The sequence below is a fragment of the Heterodontus francisci genome, chromosome 11 (genome assembly GCF_036365525.1).
Source record: "Heterodontus francisci isolate sHetFra1 chromosome 11, sHetFra1.hap1, whole genome shotgun sequence".
Classification (NCBI taxonomy): Eukaryota; Metazoa; Chordata; class Chondrichthyes; order Heterodontiformes; family Heterodontidae; genus Heterodontus; species Heterodontus francisci.
The window spans coordinates 65,703,576-65,723,706 of NC_090381.1; the positions used below are offsets into that span (position 1 = coordinate 65,703,576).

Below are 20,131 nucleotides of genomic sequence, written 5' to 3' on the forward strand. Positions count from 1 at the left end.
AAATAGTGCCAGTGGGATATCCTTCCTGCTGCAGAATGCATATTCAGCTGTGCGTGTTAAGAGGTGTTAACTGGAGAACGAGGTTGAATATGGCAGTATTTGTGTGAAATCAGTGTCACGGTCTGGTATCAAAACAGTACCCGGTAGGAGCTATAGAACTGAATTTTTCAGCCTATAATTTTTGCCATGGAAGAACAGAAATCTAGGGGTACATGCACTTAGACCAGAAATATGGAAGCAAAGTTAGAAAAGGTTTTCAAAGGCAAATGGGATTTTGGATTTTATATATAACTTCAATACAAAGACACATAAATTAGAGGTTATAATTTCTAAAAGACTTGAAAAATTAGGGCTCTTTCATTGGAACAGGACTAAGGAAAGTTTTTAAGAGGGTAAGACAATTTCTGCAGGTTGGTGACTTGATAAAAAGGGGAAGCATACAGTTAGAAGGGAAAGGAGAAGATTGGAAGAAACATTTTCAGAGTTATCCAAATTTGGAATACTCTACAAAAAATGACAATTGAGGAAGAAACTATAACACTTAAGACTTAACTGGCACAACATAGCTCAGCATCTGCTCATTTATTCCTTTTACCAGTATTTTTTCTTCTTCATCTAAATAGTACACCTGAGGACATTTTCTAAGTTAAAGCTGTTGTTGCATAAGTATTTTTGATCTACATTCTATGCTGGACATCCTTAAATTACAAATATTTATCAGTTTATCCTTCCCTCTTCAAAATCTTTCTTATTATTTGCGCTATTCTGAAATTAGTTGCATAGTTATTAAAGAGTTGTTTGCATGATGTTTCCTTCCTATGGCGGACTTGTAGTGCCTTCTGTAGCTTTTGATGTTGATATGACAAAGGAAATATTTTCACACTGTGGAGTTTCTACTGATCAACACCTGATCAGGTGATTATTTGCTATTATCTTGACTGCCTCCAGCTACAATGTCCAAAGCTTAAAAGTGTCTCATAATCTGTTACAAACATCAGCAACACAAAAAAACTTTCCAAGCATTTTCGACTCATTTTTTCTTTATTTAATAGTTTAAACTATATAAAACATTGAAAAATTAAAATTCTTTCTATCTTTTCCCATACTTTGCACCTCACAGTCGCCAGTTTAAAATTTTCTGTCTTTGTCAAAAAAAATTCTGGATATTATCGTCCCACAGGACAGGGTCAAAACAGCAAATACCATAATGCATCTTTCTCACATATAGAATTTCTTTATTGGATCCAGAATTCTCTGTTCCTTTCCGCCTGATTACTATGTTCTATGCGTTGCCCTGGTGTACTTTGAGCACTGTTGTTCCACAGCAGCAGAGTAAAAATTGTCGTCATGCTGCAGTTCTGTTAGTCATATGACTTGACAACAGCAGTTTGAAATCCCAACATCCAGGCCTAGGTAAAATTTTGATATAAAGGCCCAGACTTTAGACAGAAAGGCAATTTGAAAAAAAAGTTTTGCAAACAATGCTAATATTAATTAAGCAAGTTTATGGATTAATGTTTTTAGAAATCTGTAGTTTTGCCAGTTTAACCAGTCATTCATCTCACTGCTGTCCATGGGAATGAGCTGTGTGCATATTAGTTGCTGTGCTTGGTTACAGTGACTGCACTTCAAAAGTAATTTGCCAGCTGTGAAACAATTTGGGATGGCCCGAGGATGTGAAAGATGCTAGATAAATGCAAGTTCCTTGCAACATGAGCTATTGCTACCTGTTTCACTTCATCTTCATTATTGCTAATGATCTTTGCAGCACCTCTTCTTCTTCTTCTTTGGCCTCCTTGTCTCAAGAGACAATGAGTAAGTGCCTAGAGGTGGTCAGTGGTTTGTGAAGCAGCATCTGGAGTGGCTATAAAGGCCAATTCTAGAGTGACAGACTCTTCCACAGGCGCTGCAGATAAAATTGGTTGTCGGGGCTGTTGCAGAGTTGGCTCTTTCCTTGCGCTTCTTTTTTCCTGCCAACAGCTAAGTCTCTTCGACTCGCCACTCTTTAGCCCCACCTTTATGGCTGCCCGCCAGCTATGGCAATCACTGGTAACTGACTCCCATGACTTGTGGTCAATGTCACAGGACTTCATGTTGCGTTTGCAGACGTCTTTAAAGCGGAGACATGGGCGGCAGTTGGGTCTGATACCAGTAACGAGCTCACTGTACAATGCGTCCTTGGGGATCTTGCCATCTTCCATGTGGCTCACATGGCCAAGCCATCTCAAGCGCCGCTGGCTCAGTAAGGTGTATATGCTGGGGATGTTGGCCGCCTCGAGGACATCTGCGTTGGAAGTACGGTCCTGCCACCTGATGCCAAGGATCCTCTGGAGGCAGCGAAGATGGAATGAATTGAGATGTTGCTCTTGGCTGACATACGTTGTCCAGGCCTCGCTGCCATAGAGCAAGGTACTGAGGACACATGCTTGATACACTCGTACTTTCGTGTCAGTGCACCATTTTCCCACACTCTCTTGGCCAGTCTGGACATAGCAGTGGACGCCTTTCCCATGTGCTTGTTGATTTCTGCATCGAGAGACAGGTTACTGGTGATAGTTGAGCCTAGGCAGGTGAACTCTTGATCCACTTCCAGAGCGTGATCGCCGATATTGATGGATGGAGCATTTCTGGTCCATGATGTTCGTTTTCTTGAGGCTGATAGTTAGGCCAAATTCATTGCAGGCAGCTGCAATCCTGTCGATGAGTCTCTGCAGACACTCCTCTGTGTGGGATGTTAATGCAGCATCGTCAGCAAAGGGGAGTTCCCTGATGAGGACCTTCCATACTTTGGTCTTTGCGCTCAGATGGGCAAGTTGGAACAACCAGCCATCTGATCTTGTGTGGAGGAAAATTCCTTCTTCTGAAGACTTGAACGCATGTGAGAGCAGCAGGGAGAAGAAGATCCCAAACAGTGTAGGTGCGAGAACACCGCCCTGTTTCACGCCACTCAGGATAGGAAAGGGGTCTGATGAGGCACCGCTATGCTGAATTGTGCCTTTCATATTGTCATGGAATGAGGTGATGATACTTTGGTGGACATCTGATCTTTGCTAGTAGTATGAAGAGACCACGTCTGCTGACGAGGTCAAAGGCTTTGGTGAGATCAATGAAAGCAACGTAGAGGGGCATCTGTTGTACACGACATTTCTCCTGCAGCTGGCGAAGGGAGAACAGCATGTCAATGGTGGATCTCTCTGCTCGAAAGCCACACTGTGCCTCAGACATGCTCAGCCAGCTTCTGGAGTCTGTTTAAAATGACTCGAGCGAAGGCTTTCCCCACTGTGCTAAGCAGGGAGATTCCACGGTAGTTGTTGCAGTCACCGCGGTCACCCTTGTTCATAGAGAGGGTGATGATATTGGCATCGCGCATGTCCTGTGGTACTGCTTCCTCATCCCAGCACAGGCAAAGCAATTCATGGAGTGCTGAGAGTATAGCAGGCTTGGCACTCTTGATTATTTTAGGGGTAATGCCATCCTTCCCGGGGGCTTTTCCACTAGCTAGAGAATCAATGGCATCACTGAGTTCCGATTTTGTTGGCTGTTCGTCCAGCTCATCCATGATTGGCAGAGACTGGGCTGTATTGAGGGCGGTCTCAGTGACAACATTTTCCCTGGAGTACAGTTCTAGGTAGTGCTCCACCCAGTGGTCCATTTGCTTGCATTGGTCAAGGATCGTGTCCCCTGATTTAGACTTGAGTGGGGCGATCTTCTTGATGGTCCAACACTCTGCTCCCCACCTGAAGTTAAAGACCAGATCTACGAGGAACTCCATAATATCATTAGTAGCATTCCCAATACCGAACATTTATTCCTGCTGGGTGACTTTAATGCCAGGGTTGGGGCCGACCATGACTCATGGCCCTCCTGCCTTGGGCGCTATGGCATTGGAAGGATGAATGAGAATGGACAGAGACTGCTGGAGTTGTGTACCTATCACAACCTCTGCATCGCCAACTCATTCTTTCAGACTAAACCCTGTCACCAGGTTTCATGGAGGCACCCAAGATCACATCGTTGGCACCAGCTGGACCTCATCGTCACAAGGCGAGCCTCTATAAACAGTGTCCAAATCACACACAGCTTCCACAGTGCAGACTGTGACACCAACCACTCCCTGGTGTGCAGCAAAGTTAGACTCAAACCAAAGAAGCTACATCACTCCAAGCAGAAGGGCCGCCCGCGCATCAACACTAACATAATTTCTTATCCACAGCTGTTACATAAGTTTCTAAATTCACATGAAAAAGCCCTTCAAAACACTCCTACAGGGGATGCAGAGACCAAGTGGGCCCACATCAGAGACACCATCTATGACTCAGCAATGACCACCTATGGCAAACGTGAGAAGCAGAATGCAGACTGCTTTCAATCTCACTTTGAAGAACTGGAACCTGCCATAGCCGCTCTGCGCATTGCACTATTGAACTACAAGAAAGCCCCCAGTGAGTTAACATTCGTAGCACTTAAAGTAGCCAGAAGCGCTGCACAAAGAACAGCCAGGCGCTGTGCAAATGACTACTGGCAACACATATGCAGTCGTATTCAGCTGGCCTCCGACACCGGAAACATCAGATCAATGTATGATGGCATTAAGAGAGCTTTTGCAGCACCACTTTAAAGATTTTGTGGCACTTTAGGAAAGATGTGAAGGCATTGAAGAAAATGCAGAAAAGATTCACAAGGATGTTCAAGGGATGAGGAACTTCAGTTATGAAGACAGACTGAAGCAGTTGGGACTGTTTTCCTTGGGGGAGGGGAGGCCGAGAGGAGCTTTGAGAGAGATATGCAAAATCATGAGGGGTCTGGACAGAGTAGATCGGGAGAAAATGTTCCAACTTGTGAAAGGATGGAGAACAAGAGGACACAGATTTAAAATAATTGGCAAAAGAAGCAAAAGTGATACGAGGAAAATCTTTTTCACGCAGCAAGTGGTTAAGTTCTAGAATGCACCATCTGAGAGCATGGTGGAGGCAGGTTCAATTGAGGGATTCAAAAGGAAATTAGACTGTTATTTGAAAAGGAAGCATATGCAGGGCTATGGGGAGAAGGTGGTGGAATGGCATTAGGTGAATTGCTCATTCAGAGAGCCGGTGCAGACACGATGGGCCGAATGGCGCCCTTCTGCGCTGTAACAATTCTGTGATTCTGTAAACTGGGCACGTTCTATAAAGGACAAGCAATTTGCTACATCAGCTTACTTCCCCAATGGTGAAGATGAAAATCCACCCCTTGATGTTATCGATGGCTGAGCCACTTACTGGGTGCTGGGGAAGCATGTTAATGCCCAGCTGACCATTTGAAAAACTGTTTCTTTTTTGGTGATTTTTATTTCATGGCAGAAGAAAATGAAATCGCTGTTTTCATTGTAAGTCTATTTCGTACTCAACCATCAATCAAAATTCGATTGCAACAAGTATTGTGCTAATCAGTACTTCGTTCTAACTTGTGCTTCATAGCAGTAAATGAAAGCAGTACTTTTGCATCATTGCAAATGGCCATGTTCCAATGATTGTCAGTCCCAATAAAACAGCAAAAATAAAAGCATGCCCCTTTTTGTTTTAGAACTGAGCAGGACTGCGTCCTTACCAAAAATATGCACATGAACTTTCGGTATGTACAACTGGATACTGATCTGAAGCTGAATCTGGCCATTTTTCTCCCCTTTCCTAGTTTGCAGTGACTCATTTTAACTCCAGACGGGTTTTATGTGGGTAAGTGTAGAGGTGAATTAGAAATTCACCTGCTGCACCAGGAAAAAGGCCCCGGATATTTTAACTACTGGGTCTCATTATAATCTCACCAGCGAGGTTCATATGTGGTTGTTGACACAATGGGATATACTGCCCACTTGGTCAGCATAATTTTTGGCAGGTCAATCCCAGAGGCCTATTTAAAGCAGAATGTACCTCATAAAGCAAGGCTCTGTTCCCATTTAGCTGATTTTGCTTTGGAGTGGATAAATGAAAAAGCTGTTTCAACAGGAGTTACAGGCAAGTCCAAGCGTTCTCTAAAGCCTCCCTGAAGATCCTGCAGGAAGAAGTCAGGGGGAGGAGAGAAGTTCTCTTTCCAGCCAGTGGGAGTAGGTTCCTAAAACGTCACGTGTACAAGGCACGAAGGGAAAGTGCCAGCTCCAGGAAAATCACCGCTCATGGCTCCTTCTAGACTTCACACTCCAGACAACATACTTTCCATTCAACATCTCCACATTTTACTACTTCTCCTTTTCAACATCTGCACAACCAGCATAAGCCACATACACCTGCACTTTCCATTGTGGGAGACACTCTTGAACTCTCTTTCTGCAGGACAAAACAAGAGCTCAAGGGAGAAGATTAAGGACCAAGCAACATCATGAACCTCTCCAAGTTGGAGCAGCAAACATTGGAAAACAGTAGTCCCTCCAGAGCTTTTGGAATAAGTGTATTTGAGGCTGGAGCCTAATCCGAACAGGGGGCATGATTTTCCCTACAGGCTTCTGAATCTCGCCTTCAGGCTCAAATGTGGGTCTGATGCCTGCACTGTGTGGGAAACAGTCATTCATTGTGAGTTTTCCCGGAGCAACCAATTAATGCCCAGCGGACTGACTCACCATCTAATTAAGGACAGTGGGCAGGTTCTCAAAGCTGGAGAACCAATCAGAGTCCTTCCAGCTTGAAAGCAGCAGCAGAATGCAACGGAAGGTAAGTGAGGGAGAAGGTGCCCCAAAATGGAGATGCCCTCTGCCCAAATTTTTAAAATTTAAACTAAAAAAATGGCTTTTGCAGCCAGGCCACCACTGTGAGGTGAGGGGAGGGGATGGGGGAGCAGGGGAAACACTTCTACAGGGCACCTGTAGCTGCTGCTACACCCAGACAGGCAGGGAGGGCCTCTAGGCTTGCCTGGAATGGTGCCGTCCTCCCCCCACCACAGTCTGCTGCTGGAAGGCCATCTCCAGGCAGTTAATCTGGCACTCGACTTCTGCGCGAACCTGCTGGTCTCAGTCAGCCTCCTTTTAATTGGCCTTAAGTGGCCCTTAATTCGTTGGATCGGCTCCCATACGCATGCGAAAATGGCCCGAAAGTGGGATGGAACTGGGGAACTGCCATGCAGGCTGGCGGTGCTATTTATAGCACTCACCTCTGTTCCCAGCCCCAGCGGGGCCTAAAAGTCAAGCCCAGGGTCTCTAACTACTACTTGTACCTCTTCATGAATCTCAGAAAGATGCACAATCAGACAGCTTGATAACATCAAGCAGCTTTGTGATGTCTGTCATTTGCTGGTGGCCAAACTCAGTCCCATCCTAACTATTGTCTTCCTCCTCTTTCCACTAGACCCTTCCCTGCTGCCTGCAGAAGACACCTCAGAGGAGAAGAATCCTTCTGAAGAGGCACCATCATGCGCTGCATCACTCTCAAGCACCAGCACTGAGACTGGCTAGGCACATGAGTGAATTACAGGGGTCTGAATGTGTTGAACATCCATCACATCAGCAGCAGCAGTTACTGGTGGCAGGGACAGTCCAGAAGACAGCTCGCAGAGGACTTCACAGAATCATAGAAATTTATGGCACAGAAGGAGGTCATTTGACACATTGTGTCCGTGCTGGTCGTAAAAGAGCTATCCAGCATAATCCCACTTTCCAACTCTTGGACCATAACCTTGTAGGGTACGACACTTCAAGTGCATATCCAAGTAATTTTTAAATGCAATGAGGGTTTCTGCATCTACCACCCTTGCAAACAATGAGTTCCAGACACCCACTACACTCTGGGTGAAAAAGTTTCTCCTCAATTCTCCTCTAATCCTTCTACCGATTATTTAAATCTGTCCTCCTGGTGACTGACCTCTCTGTTAATAGAACCATAGAAAAGCCATGTCACAGAAAGAGGCCATTCAGCCCATCATGTCTACACCAGCTGAAAAAACTAGCCACCCAATCTAATTCCACCTTCCAGCACCTGGTCCGTAGCCTTGCAACTTATAGCATTTCAGGTGCAGGTCCAGGTACCTTTTAAATGAGTTGGGGGTTTCTGCCTCCACCACTGTCTGGATGAAAAAGGTTTTCCTCACGTCCCCTCTAATCCTTCTACCAATCACCTTAAATCTATGCCCCCTAGTAATTGTCCTCTGTGCTAGGGGAAACAGGTCCTTCCTGTCTACTCTATCTAGGCCCCTCATAATTTTGTACACCTCAATTAAGTCACCCCTCAGCCTCCTCTGTTCTAAGGAAAACAACCCTAGCTGATCCAATCTTTCCTTATAGCTGCAACTTTCGAGCCCTGGCAACATTCTTGTATATCTCCTCTGTACTCTCTCCAGAGCAATTATGTCCTTCCTGTAATGTGATGACCAAAACTGTACGCTATACTCCAGCTGTGGCCTAACCACGTTTTGTACACTGAAAGTAAAAATGAAAGTAGGTCCTTGCTATCCACTCAATCTAGCCCACTCATAATTTTACACACCTCAATTAAATTTCCCCTCAGCCTCCTCTGTTCCAAAGAAAACAGCCTCAGCCTATCCAATCCTTCCTCATTGCTAAAATTCTCCATTCCCGACAACATCGTAAATCTCCTCCCTACCCTCTCTAGTGCAATCACACCCTTCCTGAAATGCAGTGATCAGAACTGTACGCAGTACTCTAGCTGTGACCTAACGAGTGTTTTATAGCAGTTTTAACCGCCCTGCTTTTGCATTCTATGCCTCAGCTAATAAAGGAAACTATCCCACATGCCTTCTTAACCAACTTATCCTGCTAACTTCAAGGATCTATGGACATGCAATCCAAGGTCCCTCTGTTATTCTTTCACTTGGAGAATGAGGCCACCTCTGGGGTTGCTGCGCCCAGGCACACACAACAGGGTAGTTACTAATTAAAGCCACTACAGATTTGGTGGAAGCTCAAATGGGTGCCATGAAGGCTCTCAATTGTACCTTGCAGAGACAGGTTTTCACCTTAGACAGATTGGTGGACTTAATAGGTAGGGGGTTTTCAAGGAGTCACTCAACTTTTACAGTCTGCTCTCATGCAGATCAGTGGGAGTGATCAGCTGCAACCCAATGGAAGTAGCGGTGGCACTATGAGCAGCACAAATTGACCTTTCTCAGGATATCTGTACATCTTCTCCCTCACCACTCATTCAGCCAATAAGAAAGCCAGTTGAGCACCAGCCAAAATCTTTAGATGGACCCTCGCAGGCTTGAGCTCCCAGAAGTCATAGACCACGAGCATTGCAAGGATTCCCACATGAACAACAGGAGCCTTCCACCAGTCCTTCTGAAACCACTGAAGAAGAACCTCGTACTAGTAGTTCAGTTGGTAAACTTTTTAATGAAAGTGATAGGGGTTGATAACCTGGTGACAAAATAATTCACTACAATAGTGATTTTGGAATTAAAATCTTCCCCTTTATCACATTTAGAACTTTGGTCTATAGTTTATTTTCATTGAAACTTCTTAGTCTGCATTGTCAGAATGCTATTGTACAGAGGTTATATGAAAGATTTGAATGTTTCTTAAATGCTGAATTAAGAGAGTGGTGAAAGGGAACAAGGACTGTTAATGCGAGGGGCTTTCTGTAATTTTTTAGGTAAGTGACTGAGCAGGTCACTGAAAGCACTCCTTTAATCAACTGCTTCTTGGCCTCTCTAGGTGCAATATGTTCTGCTGACCCTCTTGTGGTTCTCCTCACCTTAATCCGCTCCTTCCTTGTATAATGAAGCCTCTTCTCCTTTGTGTGCCTCCTCCGACTACAATCCTCTTTGCATTGCAAGGTTGTGTGCAGAATACAGCACACTACAATGATGCGGGACACTTTGTCTGGACTATACTGTAGGGAGCCTCCAGAATGATCAAGGTACCTGAACCAATGCTTCAAAATATCAATAGTACGCTCTATGATTTGCGAGTGGTCCCATGCCTCTGACTGTACCCATGTTGATCATGCATGACAGGGATGCCGAGGGGTATCATCAGCTGCATTTCTAGGGAGTACCACTTGACCTGTAGCAGCCATCTTCTGAGATTCCTCGCTGGGTGGAGGTTTGTGGGTGGTCAAGGCATCTTGCCAGCAGCCAGCTAAACTGGCAGAATTCTTGCATTATCCTACCATGGTGATCACGCAACAGTTGTATTTTGGAGTGCAAAACCCTGACCCTAACCCTTCCTATTGACAAGAGATCCTAGCTCAGCTTCTAGTGCCTCGATAGTGCCTGAGTGCGGCCTATGATGACCTGGACATGAGGAAGCCATCCAGTGCTGCAAATCCCTGAACTCTTTCACTCTGGCTGTTGGCATCCATTGTGATGGTAATGTGCTGACTTCCTCTGAGAAACTGGACACTGGTGACCTGCTTGATGTTGCTAGGCACTGCAGACCAGGAAATTTAGGTGACATCCCCTGCAGCAGCCTGGAAGAAGCCAATGTGAAAAAAATAGGCATGGCCCTCTGGTCAAGCATTCTCCACCACAAAAAGCTGGATAGCTCAGCAACAGCAGTATTCCTGAGAGATAACCGAGGAACTAAGTCAGCCTTAGATTCTGTGGGCTGGACAGACCTTCCTATGCCACTTCTCTCAACTGCTCTCTTCTAACAAGCCCACTGGCTGGTTGTCCTGGTTGTTGAAGCTTCTGTTGTTGCTGTTGCTTCTTCTGTTACTCCTCTTCCTCTAACTGTTCATTCATCCAATCATTCAAAGCAAAAACAGCACCCCATGATAAATAATGAATACTTAATCAGAGTAAGGGGAAAAACAATCAGATAAACGCAAGCTCCAAGTTCAGAACTACCTTGGAAATCCACTACCGACAACAGCACATAGCTGGGAGCACATGGGGAGGAAGTGGCGTAGTGGTATTATCACTGGACTAGTAACCCAGAGACCCAGGGTATTGATCTGGGGACATGGGTTCGAATCCCACCACAGCAGAAGGTGTAATTTGAATTTAATTAATACATCTGGAATTAAAAGCTAGTCTAATGATGGCCATGAAACCATTGCCGATTGTTGTAAAAACCCATCTGGTTCACTAATGTCCTTTAGGGAAGGATATCTGCTGTCCTTTCCTGGTCTGGCCTACATGTGACTCCAGCCTCACAGCAATGTGGTTAACTCTTACATGCCCTCTGAAATGGCCTAGCAAGTCACTCAGTTGTATCTAACCGCTACGAAGTCAATAAAAAGGAATGAAATTGGACGGACCACCCGGCATCGACCTAGGCACCGGAAACGACAACGGCACAGTGGCGCAGTGGTTAGCACCGCAACCTCACAGCTCCAGGGACCCGGGTTCAATTCTGGGTACTGCCTGTGCGGAGTTGCAAGTTCTCCCTGTGACCGCGCGGGTTTTCGCCGGGTGCTCCGGTTTCCTCCCACTGCCAAAGATTTGCAGGTGATAGGTAAATTGGCTGTTGTAAATTGCCCCGAGTGTAGGTAGGCGGTAGGGAATATGGGATTACTGTAGGGTTAGTATAAATGGGTGATTCTTGGTCAGCACAGACTCAGTGGGCCGAAGGACCTGTTTCAGTGCTGTATCTCTAAATAAAAATAAAATAAAAAAATAAACCCAGCCCTGTCAACCCTGCAAAGTCCTCCTTACTAACACCTGGGGGCTTGTGCCAAAGTTGGGAGAGCTGTCCCACAGACTTGTCAATCAACAGCCTGACATAGTCATACTCATGGAATCATACCTTACAATTTCCCAGACGCTGCAATCACTATTCCTGGGTATGTCCTTTCCCACCAGCAGGACAGACCCAGCAGAGGTGGCGGGACAGTGGTCTACAGTACAAAGAACAAAGAACAGTACAGCACAGGAACAGGCCATTCGGCCCTCCAAGCCTGCGCTGATCTTGATGCCTGCCTAAACTAACACCTTCTGCACTTCCGGGGCCCATATCCCTCTATTCCCTTCCTATTCATATATTTGTCAAGATGTCTCTTAAACGTCGCTATCGTATCTGCTTCCACCACCTCCCCTGGAAGCAAGTTCCAGGCACTCATCACCCTCTGTGTAAAAAACTTGCCTCGCACATCCCCTCTAAACTTTGCCCCTCGCACCTTAAATCTATGTCCCCTAGTAACTGACTCTTCCACCCTGGGAAAAAGCTTCTGACTATCCACTCTGTCCATGCCGCTCATAACTTTGTAAACTTCTATCATGTCGCCCCTCCACCTCCGTCGTTCCAGTGAAAACAATCCGAGTTTTTCCAACCTCTCCTCATAGCTAATGCCCTCCAGACCAGGCAACATCCTGGTAAACCTCCTCTGTACCCTCTCCAAAGCCTCCACATCCTTCTGGTAGTGTGGCGACCAGAATTGCACGCAATATTCTAAGTGTGGCCGAACTAAGGTTCTATACAGCTGCAACATGACTTGCCAATTTCTATACTCTATGCCCCGACTGACGAAGGCAAGCATGCCGTATGCCTTCTTGACTACCTTATCCACCTGCGTTGCCACTTTCAGTGACCTGTGGACCTGTACGCCCAGATCTCTCTGCCTGTCAATACTCCTAAGGGTTCTGCCATTTACTGTATACCTCCCACCTGCATTAGACCTTCCAAAATGCATTACCTCACATTTGTCCGGATTAAACTCCATCTGCCATTTCTCCGCCCAAGTCTCCAACCGATCTATATCCTGCTGTATCCTCTAACAATCATCATCATTATCCGCAACTCCATCAACCTTTGTGTCGTCCGCAAACTTACTAATCAGACCAGCTACATTTTCCTCCAAATCATTTATATATACTACAAAGAGCAAAGGTCCCAGCACTAATCCCTGCGGAACACCACTGGTCACATCCCTCCATTCAGAAAAACACCCATCCACTGTTACCCTCTGTCTTCTGTGACCGAGCCAGTTCTGTATCCATCTTGCCAGCTCACCTCTGATCCCGTGTGACTTCACCTTTTGCACCAGTCTGCCATGCGGGACCTTGTCAAAGGCTTTACTAAAGTGCAGAAAGACAACATCCACCGCCCTTCCCTCATCAATCATCTTCGTCACTTCCTCAAAAAACTCAATCAAATTAGTAAGACACGACCTCCCCTTCACAAAACCATGCTGTCTCTGGCTAATAAGTTCATTTGTTTCCAAATGGGAGTAAATCCTGTCCCGAAGAATCCTCTCTAATAGTTTCCCCACCACTGACGTAAGGCTCACCGGCCTATAATTTCCTGGATTATGCTTACCACCTTTCTTAAACAAAGGAACAACATTGGCTATTCTCCAGTCCTCTGGGACCTCACCTGTAGCCAATTAGGATGCAAAGATTTCTGTCAAGGCCCCAGCAATTTCTTCCCTTGCCTCCCTCAGTATTCTAGGGTAGATCCCATTAGGCCCTGGGGACTTATCTGCCTTAATGCTTTGCAAGACACCCAACACCTCTTCCTTTTTGAAAATGAGATGACTGATACTATCTGCACTCCCTTCCCTAGGCTCATCATCCACCAAGTCCTTCTCCTTGGTGAATACTGATGCAAAGTACTCATTTAGCACCTCACCCATTTCCTCTGGCTCCACGCATAGATTCCCATCTCTGTCCTTGAGTGGGCCAACCCTTTCCCTGGTTACCCAGGGAGTTGCCCTGGGAGTCCTCAACATCGACTCTGGACCCCATGAAGTCTCATGGCATCAGGTCAAACATGGGCAAGGTAACCTCCTACTGATTACCACCTACCGCTCTTCCTCAGCTGATGAGTCAGTACTCCTCCACGTTGAACACCACTTGGAGGAAGCACTGAGGGTGGCAAGTGCACAAAATGTACTCTGGATGGGGGACTTCAATGTCCATCACCAAGAGTGTCTCGGTAGCACCACTACTGACCGAGCTGGCCGAGTACTAAAGGACATAGCTGCTGGACTGGGTCTGCGGCAAGTGGTGGGGGAACCAACACGAGGTAAAACATACTTGACCTTGTCCTCAGCAATCTGCCTGCCGCAGATGCATCTGTCCATGACTGCATTGGTAGGAGTGACCACCGCACAGTCTTTGTGGAGACGAAGTCCCGCCTTCACATTGAGGATACCGTCCATCGTGTTATGTGGCACTATCACCCTGCTAAATGGGATAGATTTCGAACAGATCTAGCAATGCAAAACTGGGCATCCATGAGGCGCTGTGGGCCATCAGCAGCAGCAGAATTGTACTCAACCACAATCTGTAACCTCATGGCCTGGCATATCCCCCACTCTACCATTACCATCAAGCCAGGAGACCAACCCTGGTTCAATGAAGAGTGCAGGAGGGCATGCCAGAAGCAGCACCTGGCATACCTCAAAATCAGGTGTCAACCTGGTGAAGCTACAGCCCAGGACTACATACATGCCAAACTGCATAGGCAGCATGCGATAGACAGAGCTAAGCGATCCCATAACCAACGGATCAGATCTAAGCTCTGCAGCCCTGCCACATCCAGCCGTGAATGGTGGTGGACAATTAAACAACTAACTGGAGGAGGTGGCTCCACAAATATCCCCATCCTCAACAATGGGGGAGTCCAGCACATCAATACGAAAGATACGGCAGAAGCATTTGCAACAATCTTCAGCCAGAAGTGCCGGGTTGATGATCCATCTCGGCCTCCTCCTGAAGTCCCCAGCATCACAAATGCCAGGCTTCACCCCATTTGTTTCACTCCGCGTGATATCAAGAAACGACTGAAGGCAGATACTGCAAAGGCTATGGGTCCTGACAATATTCCGGCAATAGCACTGAAGACCTGTGCTCCAGAACTTGCCGCACCCTAGCCAAGCTGTTCCAGTATAGCTACAACACTGGCATCTACCCGGCAATGTGGAAAGTTGTCCAGGTCTGTCCTGTACACAAAAAGCAGGATAAGTCCAACCCAGCCAATTACCACCCTATCAGTCTACTCTCAATCATCAGCAAAGTGATGGAAGGTGTCATTAACAGTGCCATCAAGCAGCACATGCTTAGCAATAACCTGCTCAGTGATACCCAGTTTGGGTTCTGACAGGGCCACTCAGCACCTGACCTCATTACAGCCTTGGTTCAAACATGGACAAATGAGCTGAACTCAAGAGGTGAGGTGAGAGTGACTGCCCTTGACATCAAGGCAGCATTTGACCGAGTATGGCATCAAGGAGCCCTAGCAAAACAGGAGTCAATGGGAATCAGGGGGAAAACTCTCTGCTGGTTAGAGTCATACCCAGCGCGAAGGAAGATGGCTGTGGTTGTTGGAGGTCAATCATCTGAGCTCCAGGACATCACTGCAGGAGTTCCTCAGGGTAGTGTCCGAGGCCCAACCATCTTTAGCTGCTTCATCAATGACCTTCCTTCAATCATAAGGTCAGAAGTGGGGATGTTCGCTGATGATTGCACAATGTTCAGCACCATTCATGACTCCTCAAATACTGAAGCATTTCTTGTTTTTATTTTTGAATTTCTACGCCTCCGGCTCCTTCCACGGATCGGTAGGCGACATCTATAGGATTTCACAATCTGCTGCTCATAAGTGCAGCTCCCAGGTGACCGAGGCCATGTTTGCCAGGGCTGCCACTTACATCCACTGTGCAACATTAAGGTCAGTCAGAAAGCAAGGGCCTTCAGATTTGCTGCAATAGCTGGATCCTCACAAGTCCAGGATGTCATAGATTGCACCCATGTGACAAACAAGCCGCACTCAGATAAACTGGGAGTATTCATCAATCCAAAGGGATTCCATTCCATTAATGAGCGGCTGATCTGTAACCACCGGAAGATATTCATGCATATCTGTGCAAAATATCCAGAAAGTTGTCATGTGCCATCATTTTGTGCCAGTCAAGTCTCCCACAGATCTTCCAAGCTCTAAGCAGACTCAGCGGATGGCTCGTTGAAGACAAACGATATCATCCAAGGATGTGGCTGCTGACATCTGTGTGAAGCCCTACCATTGATACAAAGGAAAGATACAACAGAAGCCATAATGAGCACAAGAGTGGTAACTAAGCAAGCCTTGGGCTGCTGAAGATGTGATTCAGTTGCCTGGACAGATCTGGAGGCACCCTTTAGTATGCACCAGTAAGGGTGTCCTGAATGATAGTGATCTGCTGTGCCTTGCATAACATGGTACAGCAGAGAGTACTCGAGCTACAGGTGGAAGGAGGTGACAATTGTGCTGCCTCTTCAGAGGAGGAGGAAGAAGCGGAGCAACAGGAGAAGGTGCCTGATGTGGCCAGGGACCCTGCAGCCACACATCTAGCTTCCAGAGATGCCAGCAATGCAGGCACGATTCAGCTAACCTGATACTGTGCAGTCATATGACTCATCAATGCTGATCATAATGCCCACCCCTGCCCCAGCCCAACACAACACATTCCCACGGTCATTAATCCTTCCATTTCACTGACACCCACTGTTTGTCTTCTACTCCTGACATATCATTTACCTCAATGTTGATGACCATTTGGCAGGTGAGAGGCAACAGTGGAGAATGGAGAATTAAAATAAAGTTTATGGTACATAAACATTTACAATGAATTCAACACATTAACACTCTTTTAAACACCCAAATGCTTTCCCTAGTGTAACTACAAAGTATTACTTTTCTTTTAACTTCAATGTGGTGCTACCCCTGTGGCTTCAGCAGAGCTAGAGGCAGGCTGCTCGTTTCCATCCCCTGACTGCGAAGACGCTCATGGCCAACGTCCTCTCGGTTTTGGAGTTTGTGAGGGCCTCACTAAAGAGTGCCCCACCTGCGCCTGTGCAGGGGCAGACTTGACTATCAGGACAGGAGTCAGCATGTGGGCCTCTGACTGATTGGGGTGGGATCAAGGGGGAGGAATGGGAACGCCTGAAGGGTTCCCACTGTCCTGTGCCCTTTCTCTATCTTCCCCCTTGCAGCTCATCTGCCCTTCCCTGCTAGTTAAGAGCTGGAGTGCAGTTAACTGCACTTCTGTGAGGTGAAAAATGGCCAAGGTGAGGTTTTCCTCCATCCTGTTAAACTGGTAGATTGAGTGTGCGGGCCATTGGTGAGGGCCAGCATGTACTCGGTTGCCTGCTGTGTCTGATGCACCATGCAGGTGGTCACTCTTACTATGGAGGTGGACATTAGTGCAAAGACCTGAGATATTATGGCACTCATGCTAAAGATGCACTCCTCCAATTACTCTCCAATGAGGATGCTCCACTCCTGTCTCTGTCTCCAGCCCTTACTTCTGCTCAATTGTGATGTCTGGCTCACCATGTGACAACCCAGCCACCTGCCTCGGAGAGCCAACTGAGCTATGGTGGAGGGTGCGATGAGGATTCCTTGGCCGATTCCTACACCATCTCCTGCGTTACACTTGAAGAACCTGTGAGATGAATGACATGAAGTATGGCTGACAAGGCCATGGCTGCAGGTGATCATATTTCACCAAATCAACATGAGTGTTTGTTTTGTTACATTTGGCAGCGTGATATGGAATTCTGTCATCAGGTATCTGGGAGACCACATCGCTCCATCTCCAATGGCCAGGCACTCCGACAGGCTGTTGATTTCTAGTGCATCTTCCTCCATGGTGGTCAGGATGACTGTTATTGGAAAGTCACCTCATCTACTGACCCCCACCCCTCAACACCCACTTCTCTGCCTCTCCCTGGTGTTCTGCGCTTTCTTCTCCTGCAAACAGAAGGTTGTGTGAGAGAAGTAGATTGTGATTAGAGATGGAGGGTGCCTATCAGTCATGGGTGTGAAATGACATTAAGATGAGGGTGGGGTGTCAGGGGTGGTTGTTCAGGTGGGGATGTGAGGAGGTGCTTTGAGAGAGAGGAATGAGTAGAGCAGCATGTCTGTGGAGTGCTGTGCAGAAAGCTGGTGAAGTCAGAGTGAGAGGATTGGTACTTGAACGTAGCACGCCAATCACCATTCCTGCCCTGATGAGGTCACTGAGCCTCCTTCAGCACTATCCATGAGCAAAGGACCATAATCCTGCTGTTAACCTCTTCAGCCACTTTCAATCACATCCACTTAGTTCTAGAGGCCCATCTCTTCCTTCCATCTGCTGGGAAGAGTCTGTCTTTGGGTCCTTGTAGCCTGCACAATGACCTCCAACGATGCTTCAGAGAACCTGGGGGGGGCAGCCTTCCCACATGGAGACTTCAGCATAGCAGTTGCTATCTGCATCCTGACATTTGTAGCATAAATCAATTCTGTCACCTGCTGGTGTCCCTTTAAATAGTGAGAAAAGCTAGACTTGAATAGGCAGGTGATCACAACTGCCTGCTCCGATTAGTCAGGACACCCGAAAGCAGGATGCTCGTGCCAGGGCCGAGTTAAAAAGCCACGGCAAAGCTCCACTAATTTTTGGGTTTCCAACCTGCTGCTGGCATTCCTCGCTATGAGTGAATCTGTCAGTTAAAATTCTGCCCCAGGGATCAAAAATGGGATTTTTCAGATTGTGAGTTCAGTACAACCATACAGTTCCAGCAGGATATGTTTTTAAATGATTTTTTTTGTTGTGAACATTTAAACATGTTTAATAATTGAATTTCCGTCTTGGCCAGATATTTGCGCTTTAATGGGATTATTTTTCTTCATTCTAGCAAAGAATTCAATGAAATGTTTATTGTGACTGCACATTCAATCTGTGAATTTATCCATTTCTATCTTCTACACTTCATAATTTCTCTACTGTAATCTAATGAATGTGGAAGACAAACATTCTTTAGTATAAGTTTACACAAGTTTCTCATAACATACTCGTGACATCTCCGTATCACCACTCCATAGGAATTGCTAAATTATAATTGCTTCAGAAGTTTGCTATATTTTAACAATAATGTTTGTATTTGTAGTTACTAGTCAATGCCAATGTTTAATGAGATTTAGAAATAGAAATGCATAGAAGTTATAACAATGGAAACAGGCCTTTCAGCCCAACTAGGCTGTGCTAACATCTTGAATGTTGATATTATCTACCTCAACCACTAACCTTGAAAGTGGACTCCACACCACCACAACTCTGTGTAAAGAAGTTCTCTATCCCTCAGTGCTAAATCTCCTACATTTAATTTTGTATCTGGGACCACTCATTATTGGCCCCTCAACTACTGGAAACACATGGGGCTGGATTTTAAATGTGTTTGGGTCTGGATAGATGGTGGGCAGGCGTGCAATTGGGTGCCTCCGGCCTCGGTGCTGGTTCGCCATCATGATCGTGACCCCAAGCCATTTTGAATGAGGGCAGCTCAGGGTCGAATCAGCTGCCCAACACTTCCTGGCAGGCAGCCAATTGAGGCCAATTATTGGCAATTACGAAGCAAAATTTCCAATCAGCAATGCGGGCAGCCCATGTCAGCCTGGACATGGCTGAGAGTGGGAGGTGCAGGAGGGGGTGATGGATCGCTCAAAGGACCTCCCCCATCCCCCTGACTCATAACGGCTGCTGGGCCACAGTTCTGGCCACTGGCCGACCCTTGGAGGGGTTCCCCCTTCAGGATCATGGCCAGGCAGCTGTGGCTTTTTAAAACATAAAAATAAACACCTGGCCTTCTCCCTCTTGCTCGCCATCTTCAGATCAGCTGATCCACCAGCCAAGTGCTGGAGGGCCTCCCATTGGCCCTAGCGGGCGTGCTTAACGCATGCCATACGGGGTCTGGACCCAGAATCAGCCCCCATTTCCGGTTCCCAATCCCTAATAGAAAGACCAGCCCATGGTTTTTGGGTGGGGAGGAGTGAATATATTGTGATACGCATTGTAGCACAATTTTGTGGGACAGGAGAATGGAGCAGAGGGTGTTTTTCTGTCCTACATTGTTTGGATGTTTGTACTTGCTACAATCCCCAATAGATTGCTCCACTCTCCCCCATAACTTATATTGCCCACTAGACTATTGCACTTCCCTACTCCCTAGACTTATCAGACAGAATTTTCCTGCGAGCTTCAGGACCCTGATGTTGGGACCAAATGGGGATCCTGAACCTGCACCTACTCAATCACAGGGACAGCAACTCTAGAGGCTCGGCAGCCCACTGGGATAGGTGGCCGTTGCTGAGGCAGGTGGAAGACCGTGAGTGCTCCTCAAAATGGAGGCGGCCTCGGAGGCATAAATTTTAACTATAAATTCAGAGGCGCCAAGCAGGAAGGCCCCTTGGAGTGGAAGGGAAACTTCGCCTGCAGGTGAGGCCTTTGCTGCCTGCAGCCCCCTCTTTGGGGTA

The 20,131-nt window shown here is 46.7% G+C and overlaps 1 protein-coding gene across 1 annotated transcript in view; it reads right to left on the bottom strand.

Annotated features, from left to right (window-relative positions):
* LOC137375033 (spermatogenesis-associated protein 16-like) overlaps nucleotides 1–20,131 on the bottom strand; it is a 224,507-nt gene that overhangs the window by 151,149 nt on the left and 53,227 nt on the right. The gene's annotated exons all lie outside the window — the stretch shown is intronic.